Source organism: Lissotriton helveticus, chromosome 5_1 (assembly GCF_964261635.1).
Source record: "Lissotriton helveticus chromosome 5_1, aLisHel1.1, whole genome shotgun sequence".
Taxonomy (NCBI): domain Eukaryota; kingdom Metazoa; phylum Chordata; class Amphibia; order Caudata; family Salamandridae; genus Lissotriton; species Lissotriton helveticus.
This window is the reverse complement of record NC_136065.1, coordinates 168,570,196-168,590,056: the sequence shown is the minus strand read 5'-3', so window position 1 is coordinate 168,590,056 and position 19,861 is coordinate 168,570,196. Positions and strand designations below refer to the sequence as shown.

The following is a 19,861-nucleotide window of genomic DNA, read 5'->3' as shown; positions in this document are numbered from 1 at the left end:
GTCCCTGGTTATTCTCCCCATCCCCATCTCCCCCGGTTCTACTCTTCCCCTCCCTACAGATAGAAGGGGAAAAAACGACGCAGGCCGTGTGGCTGCTTCGTTGCACTTTTTTAACACTCTGCTCTTCACCAACCACCCGTCTTCCCATTCACCACCCAATCACAATTACCAAAGCCAATAGCTCACCCATAGGTCAGACCGTTTGGCTTTGCCAATGCTTATTTCATGTGGACTGACCGCAACTACTACGACCTATCGTTGCCAAATCCTTCACATACACATACAATTAGGTTTGGCTCCACTAAAAGCACTATTTCTCTCTCATCTCATTCTATTGGCTGTTTAATACATTGTTCCATCTTCTATCGATAGCTAGAATTGCAATGGAAGAAGGAACATTTAACAGCTCAAAAGTACAGTGAATGAACACACATTAAATTCGTTCTCTCACAAAAGTAATATACGTATTTTATAGAAAAAGCGATTGTGTTGGTTATGTTTTTTTTATAATTACAGCAGAGTTTTATGTTCCGACATGAAAGGGAGTCATAACCTTCAGTATACAGGCTGCTCTCATCCTGATCCCCAGTTTGTCATAAAAGAAGGAGGTGCAGGGTGGCTGGACTGATAGAGCCTAAAGCTTACTCACACGGCAGGTAGAAGTTACTGTGACAAAAAAAGACAGTCTTTAGAGTCAGGAGGTGTGTAGAGCAGCTGTGCATCAGCTCATAAGGTGTGCAAATACAGTAAACCCCAAATGAGAACACTGTGGTATCATGAAGGCTTTTGGAGGAAACATATAAAGCAAATCTTTAAGAAATCGGATCACAACAGGTGATTTGAACAAGGACAGCTGGTAGGTAAACTTAAAAAGGTGAAAAAGGATTACAGATAACCTTTAACAGTGCCCAGTCCAAGTCCATGATGGGTCAAAGGAAAAACAAACAACATTAAATGTGACAGTTTGGCCAGCAACTGGTCCTAATTATGAGTGCCACACCATGCCACACCCTTCTAGAGTCCAGCGTAAACAGACTTTGTAAAAGGACACCTGGCCGCAAGGTTGACCTCCACTACTTGAGGAGGAAGATCAAATGCAGCCAGTCAATTGCTGCCACTCAATCTCCACACATTGAGGTGTAGATTGTGCAGGTCTAGGTGCTGGACCCTTCTATTCTGCTGCAAGAGAAGATCCTCTAAAAACAAAGGGAGCGTGATCAGAGGACAGATGCTCCTGCCCAGATCTTCCAAGTAGCACAAGCTCCTAGCCCAATCTGGTGCCACTAGGATGACTTGGGTCTGGTCAGTCTTGGTCTTCCTCAGAACTCGGGGCAGGACAGCCAGCGGCAGGACGACAAACAGGAGCCCTATGCTCCATTCTAGTCCAAATGCATCTGCGAGAGGCAACCTTCTTGGGAATTCTAGCGCACAAAAATGCTTACATTGCGCACCCACAGCAGTGCCTAGGAGACTGAGCCAGGGTTTTCTAATTGTTGGAAGATGCCTTGTGTCATCTCAGAGTGCAACTGCCATTTGGGATCCGTTATGAGTCTGTCTGCCCTGGCTTTTAAAGATACCACAAGGTGGTGCACAATCAGGGAAAAGCAAGGAAAAGTCAGTCAGGTCCAGAGGAGCGGGGCCCTCTGGCACAGGGCCCAAGAACCCATCCCACAGGGTTTGTTGCAGTATCACATGGTGCACCTGTCACCACTGTCTGCTTTAGGTAGGGTCGGGAGACAGGTCTGCCGCTGGTCCAATTAAGGTTGAGGATCCACCATTGCAGACCTTTTGCAGTCTCTTCTGAAACCTGGATGGAATGTGACCGATTCCCTTGGTGCTGGGTCTACTGAAACATCAGATTTCACTACACATATGCCTTCTGTCAAAGTCATCAAGCAGAACACAGGAGGCTAATACGCCAATAATCCTCAGATTCACCTTCGCTCAGGCCCAGGAACGAGGCTGAAACTTTGGTATCATAGCCCAAATGTCATGGATTCCCTTATCTCGAGAGAAAGCCCAATAATTCACCGCATCCAGAATGGTTCGATGAAAGGAAGCCTCTGCAAATGACTCAGATGTGACTTTGGCACCTTGATAGCAAACCCAACAATGTCAGGTTTGCAGTCACCTAGTCCACAACTGATGGTGGCCAGTCCGCTGTCTTCAGCAGGCAGCTGTAGCGATAGGGGAAAGCTGGTATCTCAGACCTCTAAAGGTATACTGCGACCATCACATTCATGAACACCTGAGGTTGAATGGAAGCACAGCAAACTGAAAATGCCCAACTTGAACCCCAAGTAGGGCCTGTGAGCCTGCTAAACAGGAACATGGAAATAAGCATCCTACAGGTCCAACACTACTATCTAATCTCCAAGATCTAGGGCTGATCAAATATAGGCCAGCCTGAGCATTTCGAATGTGTCTTTTTGCAGGAAAAAATTGACAGAGTGGAGATCTAAATCAGCACAAATGCATCTGCCCTTTTAAGGCACTAGAAAATAACAGGAGCACCATCCTGTTCTGATTGCAAAGGCCAGGAATCTCCCTATGGCTCTTGTTGCCAAGAGCCTCAAATTTCTGCAGCAAAATTGACATGTGCTCCTCTGAAAGCCTTACGATGTAGGTGGAAGATACAGTGGGTCAGAAAGGAATCACAGGATGTAACCCCAATGAACTATTTGCAGGACCCAGGTGTTATGGTCTGCCACCCATGGCGAAAATTAATGATTCTGTCTCCCACAGGGTGGTCTGCTGCTAGAGAAGCAGGGGATAAGAAGATTCACTGTCCCTGCAGGTCTGAACCTTGTTTGCTAGATCCCCAACCAAAACACACTGGTGTGCTGGATACTGGTGGGGTGGGGTGGGCCTTGGTGTTTCCTGTATGCAAAGCCCCTCGCAATACCTTAAAAGGAGCACAATCATTGAGAATACTGCACTGCAGGAGTGGAGAGACTGAAGGTGAGTGCTGTCACTCTGCTTTCTCTAAAGTGCTGTAGGGCGGAATCTGCCTTTTCTCCAAATAGGTGAGACCCATCAAAAGGCAGATCGATAAGTGATGCCTGAAATTTTCCAGAGAAGCCAGTGGTTTCTCGTGGGGACAGAGTACCACGCTAGCCCCGACTGCTATGCCAAAATAGTCTGTAGTGTCCAGGCAAGACCGTATGACATATTTGGGCGCATCCTGACCATTCTGAATGGCCTGTGCCAGGTTGGCATGACATTTCTCTGGGATGGCTGGCAAGGTCTCTGCAACAATGCCCCATAGCAAGTGGAGTACCTCCCCAGCAAGCAGCAGGCACGGACTTAAGGGTGAGGCTACCTGAGGAGAACATCCTTTTCCCAAATGCCTCAATTCTCTTCCACTATGTTGGGAGAGATGAGTGGTGAGGTAAGGGGAGTGAGAAATGAGTTGGGATTAAACCTGCTAGAAGAAGCCTGAATTATCAGGCTCTCAGGAGTAAGGTGTCGCATCAAGAAAGTAGGATCACATGGGGAAAGCTTATTGCATTGTGCCACCTGTTTTTTTACTGGCAAGCAGGAACAAGCTTTTCCTCAGGTGTTCGCCAAGGAAGAGACAAACACAAGATAGACAAACTAGGTCAAGGAAATCCCTCGAAATAGAAGCAGGCAAGTGAGTGGCAATAAGGCCAACCTACAGTTGCACAGGGCAAGTTTTAAACACCTATAAATTCTAGGTAAGCCCACAACAGGTCGTTTGCAACTGGATAGCTTGTGCCATTTGGTACCAACGTAAAGAGAAAGTAAAATAATGTAACTGCTACTCAGCAATCGGAAACCCAAACTTTAGTCCCAGTAATTGGGAAAAAATTAGGTAAAATTAAACTCTGGCCCATGAGAAATTTCATACAAATATAACAAAACTGTGTGCATCAATTTTTGGTCGATGCAATGTGCGTCTGATTTGTAATGGAGAAAAAGGAAATGTGATCGATAGAAATGTCAGCGTTAAATACAATAATTTTTGCCCCATACCAGTCCACTTTTTTTTCCCATTTTTTAAATCACTTTGTCATTACAGATAGGGCACAACATGCCCGTAGCGTACCATTGTGGTATTCTCCACTTGCAAATGTTTTATCATACCCTATGGTGTTCCTCTTATGTGCTGTGAAGAGGTCCGTCACGGAGCACCTTTGCTAGTTTAAAATAGCTGTACAGTTCAAAGAGTGCTAGTCAAGGGAAATCAAGAGTCTAGACTGAAAAAACACAGTAGCTCATGGTGGAGCATTCTAGAGACCTTAATAGGTTATCTTCATGATAGCTGTAAACTGACCATTTTTTAACCATGCATGTCGGAGCTCATCATTACACATGGGAGGAAGCCTCAATTCTAGGGTTAGCTGCAAATGACCACCATAAGTAAATAGGGCTTCAAATGTACAACCAAAATGGGAGCGGTAAGAGAGAATCCTGGAGACATATTGGATACTGAATACCACTTCTCAGGAACCCAATCGCAGTACCAGCATGCTGATTATTGAAAATGTCCCTTCAACTGCGGAATAAAAGAAGTGTTAGCCAGGGGTGGCACATCAGTAGCCATGCACGAGGTCAGAGAGACTGCAGAGCTAAAGTAAGGGGATTGGGTTATGTCCCAACTGCACCGGGATTAAGTCCACAATGCAGTTGAAGATGCACACCCAAAAAATAGGTTAGCAAAAGTCCACGCAATAAGCCTAAATTTAATTGAGGAATAGAAATCGGAGTCAAAATACTTAGGGCCAGACACATCAACATCGATATCGTCCGTACACATCCTCCCTAAGGGAAAGTACCATTAAGAGCAAATTCATCTGAATAAGTATGTGAATTCCACAGTACAAGAAAGGGTAATGTGCGTTAGCATTTAAGACTGCTACACTGTTTTCTCAGTTTAGCAGGTCCCATTTTGAGCAAATGTTTTTCCTTCAAGTGTGCAACCTGGAACTTCTCTCCTCTAAGATATTGACTCGCATGATGTATTTAGAAATTAAAGTCTTGTACACTTCAGGATAAAAATATACCTGTTTAGGCATGCAGAACAGTGTGATATTTCATCTGGACAAAATGGAATGAACAGGGCAAACAAATTGGAACCAAAATTCTAGAGTGGCATGCAATATACAAGTATATTACAGGTCTCCACTGAATTTGTGAGAGGGGGCCTCGCTGAACTTACTGTACCCTTTGGCCATTCTTGCTGCCGGAGATTCATTTGGTCCGGGATTGAAACTGTCAAGCCCAACGCCGCAACGGGTCTCTCCCTGCCGCCGCAGCAAGCAACACTCGTGAGCGGCTGCAGTGGGGGGGGGACCGAGGGGCAGACTACACTACCCAGGTGCCCTTGCGGCCAGAGTGCCGTTTCCGCCGGAGGTCGCGCCAGGAGGCGCTATAACAACGAACTCCCCCTTGGTGGAGCGGGGGCCTCGCTGAACTTACTGTACCCTTTGGCCATTCTTGCTGCCGGAGATTCATTTGGTCCGGGATTGAAACTGTCAAGCCCAACGCCGCAACGGGTCTCTCCCTGCCGCCGCAGCAAGCAACACTCGTGCGCGGCTGCAGTGGGGGGGGGACCGAGGGGCAGACTACACTACCCAGGTGCCCTTGCGGCCAGAGTGCCGTTTCCGCCGGAGGTCGCGCCAGGAGGCGCTATAACAAGGAACTCCCCCTTGGTGGAGCGGGGGCCTCGCTGAACTTACTGTACCCTTTGGCCATTCTTGCTGCCGGAGATTCATTTGGTCCGGGATTGAAACTGTCAAGACCAACGCCGCAACGGGTCTCTCCCTGCCGCCGCAGCAAGCAACACTCGTGCGCGGCTGCAGTGGGGGGGGGACCGAGGGGCAGACTACACTACCCAGGTGCCCTTGCGGCCAGAGTGCCGTTTCCGCCGGAGGTCGCGCCAGGAGGCGCTATAACAACGAACTCCCCCTTCGCGTCGCGGGACGCGCGCGGGCTGCGCCGGGCTAAGCCCGGGCAAAGGGCGGGCCCTCTGTGGCCCTCAGAGGCCTGAGGAGCCGGGCCTGGGCCAGAAACTCTGCCTTATTGCCTATTGCCCATGGACATGGTCACAACTGAACTGTAAGTAGGTGACTCATCCGTCGTTCTTATCAATCGTAACCTTCAAGACTTTGACTTTGTGGGACCAAGTGTTGTGTTTGTCATTTATACCCCCTGCCTTATTTCTGGGTACCCGTTGGGTCTGCCATGAGTTGCCCAGAAACTAGAAGCAGGGCTGCTGCTGTAAAGAAATTGACTGGCACCTTGGATGACTTCATTGTTCGGACTAATGCTTTAATCGATGAAGGGATAGTAATCATGGATAGGAGGGTGTCCCAGGACCTAGCCGCAGCGAGACGATCCTCCCTAGGTCTCATCGCTAAAGCTCGTACTCCTAACAATGTTTCCGCTTTGGCCAATCCTAGAGATGTACATACTGATAGGGGTCATGTCGCCCCAGGCTCACAGGAGGACCTGGAGGCTACACCTAATCTTTCTTTGCTTGTGACTAGCACCTTAGCTGAAAAGGAGACCGATATTTTAACTATAGCTAGTGATTTAACCCATAGGGGTTTGAAAGAGGGGGCGATCCCTAAACAAAAGATTAACACTCAAAAAATTGTTAAATCTAACACGAGCAAAGGGAGAAAGGTAGATACTAGCAAGAATAATGACCCGGCCACATCAGAACCTGTGCCTCCAAATTCGAACATCAATCGAGCTCTTCATACTAGTGACCATGGGGCAGTCCATCATTGCAATGTTGGCCTACCACTGAGTCTTCCAGATGATACTGTCCTAGATAGCAGTCTGGAGGATATTTTGGATTTAAGCGGCGCTGTCACGAATCTAGATGAAGGTAGCGAGGACAATTGTAGCCTAAATATGGCTAACAATAACATCTTGGTCATGTTAAAGACCCTCCTCGAACCAATTGAGGCTAGGCTACGGTGTTTGGAAACCATACTAAAAAACATCCATAAAGATATAAGTGCCCCTAGCTTTAATCTAGATAATAGAATTCCATCTGGAACAAACCAAATGACTAGGCCGCCACCAGCTGCTAAAAATGTAACTATCACAAAATCACTCCCAAAAACCATACCAACCCCTAAAACTCCTGTCCCGACTGATATAGTAGTGCCAGTCCAAGAACTTCCCAAACCACCACATGATAAAGATAAAGATAAGCCTAATAAGCGGGATGTCCGCAGAAATATACATTTACCCCCACAAGCCGCACCATACGTTGAGTCCCGCATTTAAATGATAATTCTAATGAAAATAATAGCGGACTTGTAAATAAAACCATCCATTGGTTGAATGATAATTACCCTCTCCCGTCAGCAGTTAAAAGTAATATTCTGATGGTTGAAAGGGCCCCATGGATTGGGTACAATAAAAAAAGGGCACACGGCGATTGTGTGGTAATAACATTCGAGAATCCATTGACTGCTAAATATATTACTACAAGACCCCCTAGAAATCATGGTCTCTCTGTTACGGCTAGGGCATTATCTTATTTTTATCCTGAGGGCGAACACCCTGACAATAGGTGGAGTTGGACTAGGGACAACAGATATCAAGGGGGTAATATGGGTTGGGCTCCCGATAGAAATCAGTATAACACGCAAGGAGGAGGGAGAGGAGAGGATGGTTGGAATGTAGTGAAACATAGATCAAGGTCCCCTCATTATCGACCACAGAGTTTTGACCAAGGATGGTTGGGCAACCCACAATTCCCTCCAATCTTCCCGTGTTTTAACCGGTTTGATTGTTTGGAAGCAGTGGATTGACTCCCAACGAGAAAAAATGAGGCTTTAAGGTCATCTAAATCTGTGCATCTGGGGCCTATAACATCTCTGGGGCATGATGCGACTCAGGAACTATATGTTGAGCCACAAGTAACCCATGGGGTGGATGAGACTATACTAGGGAGTCCCATCAGTGTCACTGGAGCTATTCTCGAAGACCCACTTACAGAAGAACACTGTAAGGTGGTTTTTTGGAATGTGGCAGGACTAAAGCAGAAAATTTTAAACCCGTCCTGGTGTAATGTTATTGCTGAAGTAGGTATATTAGCTTTACAAGAAACCTGGACCACCACAGCAATACACCTTAATGGTTACAGAACTTATTTTACACCTGCAGTGGGGGGAGCACACGGAAGACCAAAGGGGGGACTGTCCGTGTATATATCGAACCTCCTAGTTACCGATAAAATTACTTTTTTTCCTGGTTCCAGTTATTACCAGAAAATTGTCATTGATACAAGGAAGGGTCTTACGATTGTTCTTTTTAATTTTTACAATAACTGTTTAAGTAGCGTAATCAAGGATGTTTTTGCTAATATAAGTACAGATATACAGAATGTTTTTGAGGAAAAAAAGGGTGAAGTCATGGTATTATGGGGGGGTGATTTTAATTGTTCTTTGTGCAAAAAGGGTCAGAAGGGTATTTGCGGTCTGATGTTGGAGCAGGACATCAGCTTGACGCATTTTGAACATACCCTTCTAGGTGATTCATTAAATGAGATGATTTTTAATTTTGATCTTGGTTTTACGAATGAGCTAGCCCACCACACAATGCCATTTGTTCCAACATTTGTGGGGCGGGGGGCTTCGACTACCATTGATTTTAGCCTTTGTACAAGTAGCTCGGCGGGCAGACTGATTAGCTCCAGTATCATGAACTTACCCTTAAGTGACCACTACCCACAGGTACTAAAAATGGAGAATCTTTTTTCCGCTGTGGATCATGTTGTAGGTCCCAATATTAAGGCGCCGGACGTGAATCTAGGCACCCAAAATGGATATAGCCTTAAATGGAGTAGAGTGGTCCCGGCTGATTTTCTTTTCAAATTAGTGAATAAGTGTAGGAGTAATTTTTTGACCTGCCTGAACGAGCATGCTGACAGTGATGAAATTTTAAATAATTTTTATATTATTTCTATTGCAATCAAGGAGGCGCTGTGGGTTGCAAAGAAAAACTCCCTAAAGCACAATAGAAAATGGTTCGATAATAAATGTACTACTGCCCTATCAAAGCTTAGACAAGCGATCCATAAAACACCGCGGGAAGTAACTCGAATTAGAATCCTGAGGAGGGACTATAACACAGCACTGAAGGATAGGAAGGCGGCTATAAGAAACGAGGCTTGGGATGATTTATGCGAGGCATCACAATCAAAGGACCCGGCAGCTTTTTGGAGGGTAATTAATACCCCGCTCCTCTATGAAAATAAGGCACGGATGGAAATTGCCATCCCTGAAGATGAGTGGGTGGCGCATTTTTCCTCGCTCTATAAGGCTGTGGAACCAGTCTGTGACATAAGTCAGGACTTTACGTGCCCAAACATAGATCCAACTAAAGTACTGGTCGTAACCTTGCCCGAAGTTCTGGCGAGCTTGAAGGCAACCAAAGGGGGTAAGGCTGCTGGACCAGATGACATACCAGCAGACCTCTATAAGGCCAACACTGAATTATGGGGGCCTTTGCTTGTCCAGCTTTTTAATGTTGCTCTGGCTAAGGGCTTAGTTCCTACCTGGCTTACATCGATTATAGTCCCAATATTTAAGAAAGGGGACAGGCAGAACTGCATGTGTTATAGGCCAATTTCTTTACTGGACTCATCTATCAAAATTTTAGGGAGAGTTGTTTTAGATAAATTGCGAATCTGGTCAGAAGAGAATGGGGTGCTATGTGATTTTCAATTTGGGTTCCAAAGAGGCTTAGGGACTATAGAACAAGGATTGAATTTGTTAATCCTGCAGCAGAAGTATGTAAAGGTTAAAAAACAACGTCTATATCTCACCTTTGTTGACTTATCGTCAGCTTTTGACTGTGTTTCACACAATAAATTGTGGTCAATTATGACTGAGTTGGGGGTAGACAATGCCATTATCTGCTTTTTGCGAGATCTATATTCCGGGGCCAATGCAAGTGTTCGTTTTGGGAATGATGGTGAATGCACTAGACAATTTGGGATTGGTCGGGGTGTACGTCAAGGATGTGTTTTAGCCCCATTTTTATTTTTGCTCTACATAAATGGTCTGGAGAAACGACTGGTGCAGGAGGGTAGGGACATGCCTATGGTGGGTGGAAGGCCTGTCCCCGCCTTGATGTACGCGGACGATGCCGTTTTGATGGCACGAACTCCAATGGCGTTACAAACCTTGGTCACCTCTTTTAACAGTTTCATGCTTGGCTTAGACTTAAAGATTAACTGCTCAAAAACACTGTCCATGTTTTGTGGGCCAAGATCAAACAAGCATTTGAAACCCATTTTTATAAATTCCAATCCCCTGGAAAAGACCTCCACTTTTCCCTATTTGGGAATTCTGTTTCATGAAAGTGGTTCATGGACTAGTGCAATCCAGGCTAGATCTCTGCTGTTTTCCAAAACTATTATGGCCTTAAAATGCTTTATGAGAAAATTAGGGGAAAAACCCATAAAAGAGATTTTAACTATTTATAGGGCTACCTGCTTAGCAGTAGCCACCTATGGATCAGGGCTGTGGGGTTACTCAAATATTAACACAATTCAAACTATGGAAAATAAATTTTTACGCCACATCCTGTCTGTACCTGAGAGTACAGCAACTATGATATGCCATGTTGAATTGGGAGTAATTTATGTTACTGATACGATCAAGATTCAGCCAATCCTTCTTTGGCACAGGGTGTGGACAAATGATGAATGTCTGGTTAATCGGGCTATTTTAAAGGACGTTTTAGTATTGGACAATATCAATGATTCCAAATGGATATGCTATGTCAAGAACTTTCTCAGTGAAATAAATTGTGTTCAATACTTCGAGGACCCACCAACTATGGCATACATATCGAGAAGAGACTTGAAAAATTTGTGTATTGCCCATCTTAGGGACAAAAGACACTTAGAGGAGGCAAGAAAAAAGACTGTCTCTGCTCACCAGGACATTTTATGTGGAGACAAATTACAGCCATATCTGTCCCTATATATGTCTAATCATGAACGTTTCCTCTTAACCCGGTTTAGACTCAACATTGTTTTTAGAGTCTTGTCCTTTCCTGTGATGAATTGTTGGCTGAAAGAATTACCCTTTTGCCCATGTGATGATGTCTCCCCACAGTCCGATATTCATATTTTATTCTTTTGTAAATTTTATACTTTCTCTCGGAAGAAACTTATCATCCCGATTCTCAAAGACTTAAATATACGAAGATGTCGCTTAGCGTTCTTTGAATGCCAGAAAATGGAAACTGTTTTTATGGTAGCCTCTTTGGGCGAATTTTTTAAATCTACTTTTAAATGTCGTAAATCGATTTCAATGAATTAACCTCCTTATTGTACATATGCATTTTAAACAACGAATATATGACTCCCGTGTAAAACTGTATTTTCTTCATGCTACTTTTATGGTTATTTTGTTTTTTAACCGAATAAAGTATTTTGAACTGAACTGACTACCTAACCCTTCCTATAACTTAGAAAATCAACATTCATTGGAAATGCCAAAGGTTTGGCATATAATTCATAGCAGGGGGCTCTTTAGTTACTGGTGAATTCAGGCACTCAATAACTCATCATACCTGGCCAGGTACTCACCCTTTGCATTCATGCATTCACCAACCAACTCATTCTGACATTCTTTTACCAACTCATCTATTTACAACGAAAAGATACACAAACTCAAGAAGCATTGGAAAGAAAAATTAAAATAGTAGTATAAAATGCTGCTGCCCAAACGTGGGAAACATAAGCCTGCAGTAAAAATAATTAGAAAATTAAACATAGCAGCAGGCGGGCACCTTGAAATGGTAGATAGTGCAGCACTATTTTTATGTTCGAACATTGTCACTACGTTTTAAATCAATGTGCCTGCCATATTTGATAATGATACACTACGCACAACAGCATTCCGAACATGGCCGCTCAAACATCGCACTGGTTGCCCATCTTGGAATGCTATTATGCATACTGTACCATTATTGTAAAGATCTAAGATGGACGACATGGTTCCAAACGGGAGTATTTTCTTGAAGCTGTAAAGCAATGATACACTTTGGACAATAGCATTCAAAGATCCCCTTACAGTTTGATTGGCTGTGGCACCCTATATATGAAATTAACTGCAAATAAACCAACTAGTAGCGCTATCTGCGGAGCTGCCAGGTGCTCTTAAAAAAACCCAACTAAAGGTGAGTTGTAGAAGGAGACGAAAAAAACCTAAGGAATGGCCCGCCTGGATTTGAAGCACACTCATTTTCAGAAAATGGCACATTTAATAAGGATTCAGAGAGAAATAGAGTTAACTGCTGAAGTGGGATAAGGAAAGTCTAGACATAATGCAACAAACGAGAAATACCAGCAGCTCCTGGCTACCAACCAGTGCATAACACAGACTTTAGATTCCACAAATTAAGCAGTACATTGATAATTTAGTCCCAACACCAAAAGCTAACTTTGAATGGTAAAGTAAACAAAAATAGCATAGCTGCTTTGTAGGTAGGTATTATTGAACCTCCTTAGGATTATCAAACTCTAGCTATTTTAGTAGCTGTGGTCTATAACAGGGTATACTACATGCTGAGAGACGCTAGCTGTTTCTTAGCTGCACCACAACCTTTGAATACTATTTTGGTGAAAAGGCAGGAGGAAAAGGATAATTTAACACCATTATGTCAATGTTGTACAGCTTCTCTGGCTTCAGCCAGGCGTTGAGCCGACTGTTAATGGCTCAAATCACAGGTCAAAAAATAACTTGGAAGAAGATAATGGTCGGTAGATCTGTTGGCTATTGCAATAAATAGATACTCCAACTTCGCCTTCCCTGGGAAGAGTTGATGGAGGTAAAACACTTACCATGCAGGACCTTTACCACTGAGTGTCTACTAATCAGGTCAGTATTTTTAACCTTTACCACTGTACTGTACAACGCAGGTCAATATTTTTTTAATAATCTTTAATGTTATTTAAAAAAACAAAAAGGGCAGTAAAGGTGCCGCTAAAAAGTGGTAAAAGTGATTTTAGAGTTATAAGAAGGGTAGCGATAATGGGAGATAAGGGTTATTTTGGGGTTTAGGGGAGACAACAGGTAAAGAGGTGTGGGTAATTTTAGGGTTATCAGGTGGGTAGAGGTAAAGGAAGGCAAGGGCCATTTTAGAGTTTAGGGGTGGGGGAAGGGAGGTAAGTGCCATTTTAGGGTTCGGGTGTGGGCAGATGTAAAGGAGGTAAGTGTAATTTTAGGGTTCAAGGGAGGGAAGAGGTAAAGGGAGGTTTGGCATAAAGGGGAGGATAGAGCATCCTACCCCCAAAAAAGGCTACATACTACATATATGTATAGCAAAAGAGAGAAAAAAACAAAAATGCATGGTAAACCAATCAATCGGCATGCGCCTATAATCCCTGGGGCTATCCAGACGATGAGGATCTGCGACCCGAGTCGAAGAGCCAGGTCTTGAGCCCCTTCCTGAATTTGGTGATTGAAAGGGAGTTTTGCAGGAGGAGGGGGAGGTCATTCTAGGACTTGGCAGCAAGGTAGGAGGAGGAACGATCTCTGATGCAGCTCCGGTGGATGCAGAGTACGTGTGTGAGGGAGGGGGAGCGGAGGTTCCTGGTGAGAAGATAGAAAGACAGACTGGTTGATGTATGTGGGTCTGATGTTGTGGAGGGTAAACATTGTTTACGACTGCATTACAATGCAGTCCATTACCCTGCAAAATCTTTTACAACGCAGGTCTGTACACCGCAAACCATTACAACACATTCCCCGTTACAACGCCCCGGTGGAGTTAGAATAGTAAATTGCGTTGTAATGGATAATGCGTTGTAATGGCATGCATTGCAAAGCCTTGCTGAGTAAAGTGATATTTGTACAGGAAAATGCAGGGTAATGGCATGCGTTGTAAATGCGTGCGGAGTAAAGCAACATATTCGTTGTGGAGGGATTTGCAGTCGTGAGTCATCAGTTTAAAATGGCATTTCTTCTGGACGGGGAGCCAGTGGAGGAGTCTGAGGTGGGGACTGGTGCTGGTCAGTTTTGGAAGGTTGGAATGAGTCTGGCTGTGGTGTTCTGAATGGAATGAAAACGTGTGAGGAGATGGTTGGTGGTTCCGGCATAGTGTGTTACCGTAGTCTAGTGGGCTAGAGATAAGGGCTTAGGTGACTGTTTTCCTGGGTGCGATGAGGATGCAAGGGAAGAACTTGCAGAGCATGCAGAGGGTGTGGAAGCAGGAAGATGACACAGTGGAGACCTGTCGTTTCATGGTGAGTTGACTGGCTAGGATGATGCCGAGGTTGCGGGAGTGGTCAGCGGGGATCAGTGTCGGGCTGAGTGCAGCGGACCCCCAGGTGTCATCCCATGGTGATGTGCTGTCTTGGAAGTTGCCTTCTTGTTCATGTACAGCTTCAGGCAGTTAGACTTCATCCAGTCAGCAACACTGGTCACGGCGTTCTGAAGTTGGATCTGGTGGTGGGTTGGGGGGGGGGGGGGAGACTTCAGCGAGGGAAAGGATGCGTGGAGTGTTGTCGGCTTATGAGATGAGGATGATGAGTCCGTGGGTGCCGTCGAAGTCGGCTAGTTGCATCATGTAGGTGTTGAAGAGGGTGGGGCTGAGAAAGGAGCCCTGTGGAACACCACAGATGATAGTTTTGTGTTCCGAGGTGAAGGGTAGCGGGCGAATCCTCTGTGTTCGTCCTGTGAGGAAGGAGGTGTTCCCCTTGAGGGCGTTGCCCCGGATGATGATGTGATGGAGTCTGGTGATGAAGGTGTGGTGGGATACAGTGTCAAAGGCTGCAAAGAGGTTGAGGAAAATAAGGCTGCAGTCTTGCCTCTGTCAAGGAGGCATCTGACCTCATCAGCAGCTGCAATCAGGGCAGTCTCAGAGATGTGGGTGGATCAGAAGCCGGATTGGGAGGAGTCTAACAGGATGTTTTCTTTTAAGTGCTCAGTGAGGTGGTGAGTAATGGCTTTCTCCAGGACCTTGGTGAGAAAGGGGAGCAGTGAGATGGGGCAGTTATTCTTGAGTTTGGTGGGATTGGCGGAGGGTTTCTTCAGGAGTGGTTTGACCTCAGCGAGCTTCCGTGCTTCAGGAAAAGTGACAGTGGTGTTGAATGAGTTGATGTTCATGAGTGTGCTGTCGATTTCTTGTAATCCCAGGTTGAAGATGTGGTGGGAGCAAGTGTCCGTCCGTGCGCCGGCATGGATCGAGTTCATGATGATAACTGTGCCCTGTGTGATGAGCTGTTGCCAGTCAGTGAACAAGTGGATGCTGGCAGTCTCGGTGGGTGTAAGGAGGTGATTGAGGTTTGTGGGTTTTTGGTCGAAGTTGCTGTAGATGTCTGATATGGCGGGAGCCTGTTTTGGCCTCCTCCGATCGGCTCGTAAAGTTCTGCCACTTCTTCCGCAACCCTCTCAGAAGCTGCTTATCCAAGTACTGATCCTGTCCAGATTGGATCACAGTAACGCTATCTTCCTTGGTGCACCGGAAACCACATTTAACAAGCTCCAACAGATCCAGAATGCTGCAGCACGGCTTCTCACGGGCACCTCATCCAGAATATCAGCTAAACCAGCACTCAAGCTGCTGCACTGGCTTCCGATACGTGAAAGGGTAAAATTCAAATCCTTATGCATTGCACACAAACTGTTGCAGGGTAAGGGGCCCCCCATTCTAAAGAACCTAGTCGTACCCTACAAAGCCAACAGACCACTCCGTTCAGATCATGAACGTCTGGTCACTGTGCCCAGAGTAAAAAAGGCACGTACAGGAGGACGGCGATTCTCGGTTAACACAGCTAAACTGTGGAATTCCCTCCCCTTGAACTTACGGGCTGAACCCTGTCATCTGCGTTTTCGTAAACTCCTAAAAACCCACCTTTTCCCTTAACCCATTCTTTCTTCTTTCTGGCACTCACACTGGTCTCTCTGTTTGGTCTAGCGCTGGGATGCTTCCGGGTAACTACGCGCTCTATAAATCCCCCATTCATTCATTCATTCATATGTTGCTGTGGAAGTAGTCTCCCTGCAGAGGGCCTGGGATGGGCAGATCAAGTTTTTGGTGGCAGCCAGGAAGGAGCACTCTGACTATGATTTAGAGTTCTTTAGTGAGGTTTAAGTTCACTTCGATGCGGTTGGTTAGGGCGTCCTTCTTGGCCTCCCTGTGGCGGCGGTGGTAGTAGTTTCAGAGGGCTGACTTCAAGGTGGTGAGTTCCTGCTGGAGCGCCATATCTCCAGTTGCTTGCATCCACACTTGCTGTGTCGTAGCTCGGATGTGAACCAGCCTGCTTACTTGATAGATAGATAGATCCGCTGGTGCTGGCCTCTCCCATGTGAACGACATAGTCAACAGAGATCCAGTTGGACAAGTTCTGGAAGTCTAGCTGCATTATGGTGGGGGGTTCAGGCCTGGAGGATTTGAGAGTGGTGGTTAGAGGGTCACTGATTTTGCTCCATCTGTGGCGAGGACAGTTGGGGGATTCGGTAGGGAGTTAAGTGAAGTGGATGATGCTGTGGTCGGTCCAGGTTAACATCAGTCACATGGGAGTACTTGATTCTGTCGCTGGCTGTGAAGATGGGGTCTAAAGTGTGTCCTGCGTTGTGCTTGGGGCTGCTGACTTGCTGGGTGAGGCCAAGGTCATTCATGCTTTCTAGGAGGTTGGACGAGTTGGTGTAGCTGGGGTTGTCAATGTGAAAGTCGAGGTCTTTGGTGAAAATGTGGTGCTTGGAGTCTACTGCCAGGGGGTGACTAAATCGGAGATGGCATTGCGGGGGCCAGGGGGTAGGTAAGCAATGTTTCCTCAGATGGTACTTTTTGCATCTGTTCTGATCTGGAAGTTCACATGTTCCATAATTGCAGAGGTGGTGCATTGGAGGGTGTCCTTGTGGATGATGGCTTGGCCTCTTGAGCTTGTTGGAGCAGTCTTCGTGCATCATTCTGTAGCTATGGGGTGTTGCGTAGCAATGTCAGGCATTGATGAGGGGGTGAGCCAGGTGTCGGTGATGAACATCACCCTTGGGGAGAAGGTGGTTACGGTGTCCCAGATTTCCGTTGCGAGTTTGCAGAGGGAGCAGAGGTTGAGAAGTGTGAATTGGAGTGGTTTCTAGGGATGCGGACGGCTGTCTGGACGCAGTGAGGGCTTCGTTATTGCACGTGAAACAGCAGCAGTGGCAGGCGAAAAGAGGTCCATGATGCAATGCCACACACTGTAAAGGTCAATGTGTAGTATTGAATGTGTGGTAAAATTATGCGTGGTAACGACATGTGTGGTAACATACAACCGTTGAGACAGTGCCTTCAATTTAAGGCTATATTGAATCCTTTCACTTCCTTCTAACAGACCCAGAAGTCAAATGTGGTTATATCAGAATGTTACTTCCATTTCTTGGTCTTGTGTCAAATCAACAGCAGCAGCTACATCACTCGGCCCCAATTCCTCTCTGTGATGTTGTCACTGAGGCCAAAGACCATACACTCCAGTTTAGAGGTTTGCTGAAACCTACTAGACAGCTCCTAGCAGACAATTCTCAGATTGTTGTCCAGTGTCCTTTCTCGGTATCTGGAAAGAACACACCAACAGCTCCTGTAAATACACCCAGTGATCTGTAGCTGTAGGATCAGTGCCTGTATGCCTTTGCACCCTCAGTTACAACACTGGGTGCAAACAGCACACCAAGCTTGTTTCTTGATTTATGATTTGAAACATTGTCACATTTCGGGGCATAAACTTCAGTAACAATGTTTCACAAGACATGCAAATAATAATCAGTAGTAACTTGGACTCGGAGACAGTGCTAGGTTTAACGTCGGTAGAGAAAGCAAGTAACAAGGGTGATGCTCTGATGAAACTTAAGTGCATGTTCTAGTTAACCACAGGATTCGGTGGATGAGAAATGAACAGAAAACCAGAGACAATATTAGAACTGTTCAGTGTGCTAAGAACAAGTTGGATGAAGGGATGGCTAAACGGTTGGTAGCACTCAAGCAAGACGGGTACCACATAAATGAATGAGGTTACAGTGATAAGACACAATGACAATAGGAGAATGGCTGTGATCTCACTTATGGGTTGTGGGAGACCAACCCAGGCCACTAAAAAATTATACTAGGTCCTGCCCCAGATAAAGAACACCATACAACACAGGGAAAGAGAAGCACAACCAAAGTGTCAACAAACAGCACAAACTGTCAACCAGATGAATCGTGTCAAAGTGTACCCTATTACAGACCATTCAAGTCAGTGAGGTCTATGCAGGCAAAGAAGCAGTATCAAGAAAAGCCAACGAGTGAAAACTCAGTCAGTTCGAGGAACAACTGCATGTCTCCATCCAGTTATAACGCCCATGGAATACATCTCAATACACCCATCTAATTTGGTGGAGATGTCAGGCACAGATGCCCAACTTGCAGATGGCAACACGAAGGCAGTGGTCAATCCAGGCCTAAGAGACTATGCAGATTCACAAACAGTAAAGTGGAAACGCAGCGGTCCCAGAGACCACCACTAATGTTGTCAGGCGATTCTTCTCACCAGTGATCGAGGTCATGACCACCTACCACCAATTTGCCATGTTGGATTCTGGTTGCTACCTGGAACCAGCAGAATCACTCCACGAAACTACCATCGAAAGCTAACGCTCCATGAATTTACAATGGACATGCAGGAATGATGGTAGGGCAGTAGTAAAAATCCATAAGTTAAACGGTGTGTAGGCACAAACCGGCACAAAATATTGGAAAGTTGATGATAGTCGACATGTGGAACTATAAGCAAACACAGCTGCCTTAAATGCCAGCTCTACCTACTCTATACACTAAGTGTTTAACTACAACATCTGGAATTGTTCTTGTGCAACGGTATAGCATCTGATTAGCCAGTTGTGTGTGGGACTGCTTTTCTACTTTAACGCGATTGTAAGGCGGTATCTTTTAGGAGCCAGCAGGATTTTTTTCACTTGCCAGGACAATGTTAAAAATCTGGAGTTTGCCATTTGTGCTATAGTAGTAAATATGTGAACTCAGGCTCACTGGTATAATTCTTTTAAATATGTGATTGGGACACATTTATTTTCAGTGGCATAAACATATGTGCAGAATATATCAGCAATCACGTGCCAACCACACATTTCTGAATAAAACTTCTCCAACTGGTATGATCCTAAAAAGGATATAATGTCAACTCATGAGATAACGACGTCTTGGCAGATGTGAGTTCTTGAGCATGTCTGTTGTCAGAAGATCATAGTAACGATTTTCTTTAACGGCAAGCAACAAACTGCACCATCAGACCACTTTCATAAGCACACCTTAAGGCAGCATCAACACACAGCATCAGCTCCCAAGGACTAAGTACCAGAAATTATTTAAACAAAATCAATAGATGTAAACAAATATATTTAAAGCATCAATAAAGGAAACAGATACTACCCCATTAACTATACCTACTAACAATGGCCCACCTCTACAAAGGTTACAATCATAATGAAAATTCCATATGCAAAACAAACAGAATGTCCATTTTTTCATGGCACGTTGAACAAACAATATTACTAGTCCTGCTTCCGATCTGAAGACACGCACGATGTAAAAATTACAGTGAAATAGTCATCTGACGTCAGGGAATTACCAGGCCAAAATGAAAATCTTTGTAAGATTAACTGATAGCGTACACGTCAAAAAAAAAAGAAGAAGAAACAAGTGCTACTGCAGAAACAATTCTGCTGGACATATTCAGGGATAGTAGATAACTCAAAGACTCCCTGTGATGTTCATTTGCAGACTGTTTTATTGGGTGGGGGCAGGAAACTTACAACAATAATAATAATAATAATAATCCACATTTGTAAAGCGCACAATCACCCGTAAGGGTCTCTAGGTG

General features: G+C 45.1%; 1 protein-coding gene across 5 annotated transcripts in view; it reads right to left on the bottom strand.

The window, feature by feature from the left end:
• Positions 1–19,861, bottom strand: part of STRBP (spermatid perinuclear RNA binding protein) — a 617,908-nt gene that overhangs the window by 511,956 nt on the left and 86,091 nt on the right. The window lies entirely within an intron of this gene.